This window comes from Battus philenor, unplaced genomic scaffold, assembly GCF_028537555.1.
Source record: "Battus philenor isolate CCGP_79_NKW_IND1 unplaced genomic scaffold, ilBatPhil1.0.hap1 SCAF_15, whole genome shotgun sequence".
Classification (NCBI taxonomy): Eukaryota; Metazoa; Arthropoda; class Insecta; order Lepidoptera; family Papilionidae; genus Battus; species Battus philenor.
In genome coordinates, this window is record NW_027181677.1 from 9,617,664 (window position 1) to 9,625,187 (window position 7,524).

Consider the following 7,524-nt stretch of genomic DNA (forward strand, 5'->3'; position numbering starts at 1 on the left):
GAAACATTAACAAAGTTTATTTAGCGGAAAATATTTAAACATCTTTAACATGTTAAGTTTTTAACAGATCGATTCTGAATTGATAATAATTTATGGTTTTGATTTTAAAGGAAAAAAATCAACGCGTGTGTGTTTATTTAAATTAAATGTACTGTTAAAGAAATGTATAGAAATGATTTTCTCCAACAATTGTTGTAAGGTCATCCATAATGCTATTCATGATACAAAATTGTATTGCTAAAGAAACTATAAGTTCCGTGTAACAGTAGTAAAGCAATAATATAAACTTAAACACAATGGGATAAGGTTTAGTTTGTTTCAAATAATAAATTTAAAGTGACTATTTGTAAAACCGAAGCCGTTATGCGCAACGGAATATATAGTATATGTTTACGTAACTTAAGGGTGAATTTTCCGTTTCGCCGCCGAAGTGAGATTATGTATCGAAAGCCAGGAAGCACATTGTTAGGTCACGTTCTCACAACTCCCCTTATTCTTCGAGGGGGAATAAATAATTGCACTTTTTTCTGTCGCATATGGCCAAGGAAACGGTGGATTGTGCAAGATCGTTCCCACGGTACTCCCCCTGGGCATAAAGGGCGATCGGGGTCAAGAAAAAATACGTGCCGGTATAATGCGGGGGTTTCTTTAGCGCTGGCAGATGCACGACAACAGAGTAGAGTTACGCGTGGAATTGTGAAATTGTATTGATTGATGCGATTTTTTCAACTCTCGTATAACTGCTGCGAACACGTCGAACTGTCAGTGTTGCTGCTTACGTGAAATTTAATTGTTTATTTATATCTAATTATTATTTCTGATTAACATTTTAGAAATAAAGTATAAGGCCAACAGTTCAGAATTTGATCTTGAACTTTTTTATTAATGATTTTTTAATTTATGACTTCAAGCTATATATTTTTTTAGAGGTTATTGTTTAATTCAAGAAATTGATAACAGAAAGAATTAAATAGTTGATAATTTGTTCAATTTAAAGTAAAAGTCAAATTGACCGCTGCTAGGTATACCTACCACAAACATACCTAGTGGAGCCTATCCATGCTGAGTCTACCGACTCGTAGTGACCGTTTGAGAATTTTTCAGCACCTTTCACTGCACGAGCTATGTGACCTATCACTGCCATTTCGGACGAGCAATTCGTCCATCAACGTTGATGACCTTGGTTCTTCTGCGGATCTCCTCATTTCTAATTCGATCTGGCAGCCAAGCTTTAAATATAGCTCTCTCCATTGCTCTCTGCTTCAAATTAACATTTGTTTTAAATTATAATTTCTACTATACCAGCGGGTGGATAAATAAAAAGCGAGCGACATAAAAAAAAGAAATTGCACCTTTTCTAAGGCGTTACCCTGCATTTGAAAGCTCGTTGCGTTCCCACGATCGCTTGTGCCAGTTGCGCGTCTGCCATCAGTTTTTTATTTATTTTTTTGCGTCTCACTTTAAATAGACAATACCATTATAATTCTTTATAAATAAACAATATCTTTCTTTTTTACAATAAAGCTGTTAGATATAACCAGTATTAAAGAATTTTAAACTAATTTGACCTTTTTAAATGTTAGCAGCAACTTTAACATTTATTTTTTCATACGATTGTTTTTAAATTGAACTTGTAAAAAGTAATATTTGTTAAAAAAATGTTTACGCAAGTTTAGTATATAGGATGTAGGTTTATTAAGTATACTCTTAAAACGCTTGAATGTAAAGCTCATTTGTCAGCAAAAAGTTTTAAAAGCTTCAACACTTCTTAGACATTCTTTTCATATGAAATAATCTAAATTTCGAAAATGGTTTTTGTTACTGTATTATTAATTTATTCGGTACTTTTGATGTCATTGATTTTTGAATTTAGCACCTTAGTTTAATTGAAAGAATATGTAATAAAATTTACATTTTTCTAATGACGACTTTTGCTTATGAAGATAAAGTTCGAATTTGTGTAAAACGGCGTAGTGTTGACAGTTGAAAAAAAGGAGAGGTCGCCATTAGGGACGCGTTCCCACGATCCACGCGACACATGGCGCGAGCGGGGCGTGCTTACGCGTGATCAGCGGCAAAAAACACGCCGACTTAGCGGATCTATACACGAAGCTCGCTTCAATATTACTATTAAACCGGAATCATTTTACACTCGTTTTACGGTGAAATAGTTATACATTTAACTTTTTTAACAAGCGAAAGAATTTTAATGTGACTTATATCGATTTAAGTGTTAAACAAAATAGCGGAATGAGGTTAGCGATTAAAAACATTACCGATTTTTCGGATCTATATGCTTACATACATGACACTCCGTTCATAAATTTCTTTTACGGTGAAAAAGTTTCATATTTATTTAGTTTTTTACCTGACTTACATCCAGAGTCAGCTCCAGGGTTTTTTTTTTTTGGAACGGACTCTCACTGCTGGCATGGCCTTTGAATATTTAGGACAGCAGGGTGCAGAGGGCGCTTACCCTTTTTAAGGTAGCGAAGCTCGAGGATTCGATGTTACTACTTCACCGGATTGAGAGGTCGCTAAACTCTTAGATCGCTTTGGCTGAAACTCGGCTAAACTTCGACTTGGTTGCCCGCCTGTTCATCCACCGCTACTTACACTGCTGTGTTCTTACACCTGTGGGTACAGCTGATATATGTAGATTCCGTGTATTTCAGGTGGCAGGGCGCAGAAGGCGCCAACCCCAAGTCTTATTTTAAGGTAACGAAGCCCGGTGGGGCCCGCTTTGGGCTCGAGGTTTTACAAACACGTTTTCAGTGGCATGGGCTTGCATGTAGCTTTTCTGATAAGTAGTTTAAGCCTAAGGATTTTAATATTCATAGTTTTATGAGTTAATTATATAACGAAAACGTTGACATACCTCAATCGACAGCCACTCAACAGTTCCTCTTTTTAAATTAAACGTTAAACACAAATACAACGACGTATACATTATATGTACAAATTCTACATATTTCGATCATGGAAAGACTCTTAGGTGGCATAAAAAGATTTGTTTTAAAAAATACGCTTTATTTTAAAATTAAAAATAGAAGGTCGGTTATATAGTTGTAGAACAAGCGTACTCAGACTCATGAAGGATTTGTTAATCAGAATCAAAAAAGGATATTACCTGTAAGTAAATATTGCAATTAAAACATGTGTAAACAAATGGAAGGTCGTTCGAATTGTTCCAAATTCGAATTTCGAATTGTTTATGGCACGAGGCAGGTGGTACGATGAGCGAACCAACTGTCGCCGTTCCCACGGCCCGAACACCGGGCTGTCCAACTCTCTACGTCAGGGATGTCAAACTGAAATGCTAACTTGGGCCAATTAAACATTGCTTAACTTTGAGAAGCCAAAAATGAATGTTCGTAGAAATAAATATTTTTATTATGACTAGTAGTATTGTTTAATATATAAAGTTATATTTTTTAACGTCCAGATACTTAACATTTCTTTCTCTGATACTAATAACTTTTCTATTTCGGATGAAATTTTATTGGTCGAGACTACTTTCATAATTGATCCAACGGTTATACTAGCCGAGCCGAAAAAGTGATCACCTCGGGTTGCGAGTTTGACACCCCTGCTCTGCATGTATAAAGCCAGCGTCTGCTCGTATGCAAGTGTGTCAACTTTGCTAATTATAAATTTATTAATGTAATTCAATTTTACAATCTCCCCGTATCTTATCTTTTATTAGTGATATCATGAGTCATAATATACAACGAATAATGCAATATAGTAATCGTTTAAATGTTCGTTGAAAGTTAATACAGGTTTGTGAATAAATTTCAGGTTTTACGTAATACATATAAAGAAATTATATGTAAAAATATTACGTTTTTTCACATCTTCTTAAGGAAGGACGAACAGGTATAAATTATTTAAAGGGGTAAATGCGCATGTAAATCATTTACTTTTAATTAATGTATCTATCTATCTATCCATAAAAGTCATTGAAAACAAGTGTTAAGATTCTTTTGAAGTTTTTGCTGAGAAATGAGTTATATATTCGCTACTTTAATGCTTTTACACTGATAAATTATCTCTGTATTGTACATTAAACTAGTTTGTTTCAAAAATGAAGCAATCAACTTCCTATTTCTAAATAAGAACAAATAAAAAAACAAAAATATTTTCAACGTAAAATATATGACAAACCTTTATCGGCCCTTTATTATATTATGGCGTATTTTAGTACTTTATAAGGCAATTCATTGTTACTCGCTAATGTTAAACAAACAATGTAAAGTCGATTGTTGCAATAATTCCTACTTAGTCGACTCGACTAGTTGAGATGCGATGAATAGAAACAATACGCAATTATAGTACCGTATTGCTTATGCAATTGTTGTGGAAATGTCAGACGAGCGCGTGGATGGCGGGAACGCCTGTTTATTGCGTAACAAATACAGACTATAAATTAGACTATTAATACGTTTTAATATTTTAACACATTTTATTATCTGTAATTTCTTTACTATATTTTTTTAATAAAATCCCTGAAGCTATTTTTTAAATTTTTTCGCGCAAGAATTTAAAACTTATATTAAGACAAAATCGTTTAAAAGTGCATATTATTGTATTAAAAATTAAATAGGAGATATACATGCTTAGGGTCAGTATCATGCTGTTTTTCACGTGACAAAAAGTAGGTTTATAGCGGGGAAAAATTTTAAAACTCAATGTCTTGACTTTTTGAAATGCTTAGCAAAGTTTATTCGAAAGAATAAATATTTATTTCATTGTTTAATTTAATAATGTGGATATTTTATTTGACGGCAATTGAAATTAAGAAAAAAATTTATATTTTGGTAACTCTATCAAAATTGAAACACCTTTAATATAAAAATTATCGGGATATAAATGTAGTGTTTTTAAGCGATATTTTCTGATTTTATTTTATTTTGTGATTAATTATTACTGCTTATTTTAATCATTGATTTTATAACTTTAATATTTCATAGTATATTTGTCGACTGTCTACTATTTTACTTAATGTATGCTGTGTCTCCTTAGATACACATTGTTTTGTACTGTATTTTCAATGTAATTTGTAATTATTATTTGAGTAATAGTTTTTGGAGAAATGAAAAATAAAATTAAAGCTCATAATATTATTAATATATAGTTTAATGTTAAATTGTTGTTTTAGAACTTATTGTATTGTATGCGGTTGGAATCTGGCTAAGAAGTGAAACGAGTAATGCCCAATACATTACATTTTTGATTGTTTAAATACACATAGTATGTAAGTTAGAGATTCTCATTACTGAAAGAGTGCAAGAAGCCTTCAGACACATTATTCATTTAAGATGTGCCCGTTGATGAATGTGTTGACTATATCACTGTAATGAAAGGATCTTGGCTAATTTATTTTAAATTTTTATCTAGGTTAATTTAACCAGCAATTAATGCTCATGTAATAATATGTTTTTATTAAGAGTCGTTTAAACAGTTTTTCTATTATATGCATTTACTAACGTTTAGATATAGTTTAGATAGTTAGCATGTCTATGGCCACAGCTGAAAAAAAAAAACAAAAAACATAATTAATCTTGTACAATAAATGAAAAGTTAGCTTATATTACGTTTTGCTGTTGATGTGCTTATCAAGAATGAATAGATTAAAAAGAATAAAAACAAAAGTTTATTTCTAAAATTAGGTGTCATTTTAGCGCCATCTATCCGCAAATAATAAAAATAAAATTCAGAACATACATAAAAAAAGTTAAGGGGGAACTCGAGCGTTTGCAAAACAATCATTTCGCAGATAATAGGATCTACTTGGGTCAAAGTGTACGATGAATCGTGAGAATCTTTACCTTGTAATAAGAGGGTGATTCCTGTATATAATTTGTAGACGTTACGAATTCATGTTTAGTTGTTTTCGTGATGCCAACCTGGAAGTAACGGTACTTATCGATTGCATTGGATCACTTATATCCTCTCGTTTTTTTTATTTTTCAAAGAACTATTTACTGCAACCAGGAAATATTTTTTAATAATAAACAAGTGATTACTCGATGATTAGCCATAAACAGTGTTTACGTTTACATAAATTCAATATTATGTTCAATGATCTTCCGTGTTAATAATTATTTTATCTTCTGTGTTATCTGTGTTACATTAAATATGTTGTGTTTTGTGCAGTGCGTCTTAAGGTTTATGTAATTAACCATTAAATATGTGATATAAAAAAATATTCACAATTTAGTGAAATCATCAGGATCATTTGGATTTTGAGGGTTTGAGATTAGTACAGCATTGATGACGTCTAATCTAGACTTCTATGCTCTAAGTTCTCTTTCTTCCTAAATGGACTTTCTCTTCATAAGGTGCTTTATTGTTTATATAACTGAATTGGACACATGAATAAAATTTGTCTAGTTCATGCTAAAGAAATGTTTGAAGTTCGTGTTCGCTGGTGCAATCGGCGGTGAAAAGGTTTCTGAGTTCATACCACAAGCCAGTAGACGTGGGGTGGCTACCCTTCCACTAGGTGGACCAAGAAATAGCCAAGGCTGCTAGAAATCGCTGGATGCAGGCAGCGCAAGATCGGTCATCGTGGCGATCTTTGCGGGAGGTCTATGCCTTGCAGCGGGTCCATCAGCTGACGTGATGATGATAATGATTGGATTAAAAAACGAAAAAAAAGTAAATAATAAATTGGACGTGAATTAGTTTTGATAATCGTCTTAATTCCACAAATGACCTATCATTATGTTATGAATAATTCTATACATTAAAAGTTTCTCTGTAATTTGTCATTGTCGCCAGTTTAAAATCATTTTCGCTTATTATTTAATGTAAGTACCATATATTTAATTACCCGGTTACCAGAGTCCGAAGTGACAGTCATGTTTAAGAAATTTCATTATTGTTGACATTTTTTCTCAAGTAAAATTTTAACAGTTGTATAATGAGCGGCAATTGTCAACATATTTAATTATGGTGATTCACGTTTTTGTAGATTCTACTTAAGGCCAAGCTACTACACAAATTACAGATTATATCATATAAATTACTTTAAAAAAAACATATGAATTTATAATTGACAAACATGATGGTTTTTTTATAATCATTTTCTATCATGCTATCCATATTTATCTAAGTAGTTCATTACTTCAATAAGTTAAATTATTATTATTAATTGCTATTAAAAACAAAAAGTGATTATTATATTTATATGCAGAATTTAACAAACGTTATTTTTGCCCTGGTAATTTTAGCCACATACGTATCAGTATCAGTTTGAGCCGTAAGACTTATATATTTCCAAAAAGAACGACTGAAAGCGTCTAGCATCTTTTGAAAATATGATAGATTTCGAAATAATGTTGGCATAATTTTACCTGTCACATTGCACTCGTAATAACAGACGGTTTTAAAACAATAACAGTACAGCGTGATTGGTTACAAGTGTAAAAGCTTTAAGCAGGGGATGAATAGCTCGTTTGTGAGCAAAAAGCTTTTAATCTTTTACGTTTATTTTTAATCAACATGTATAAAGTGATC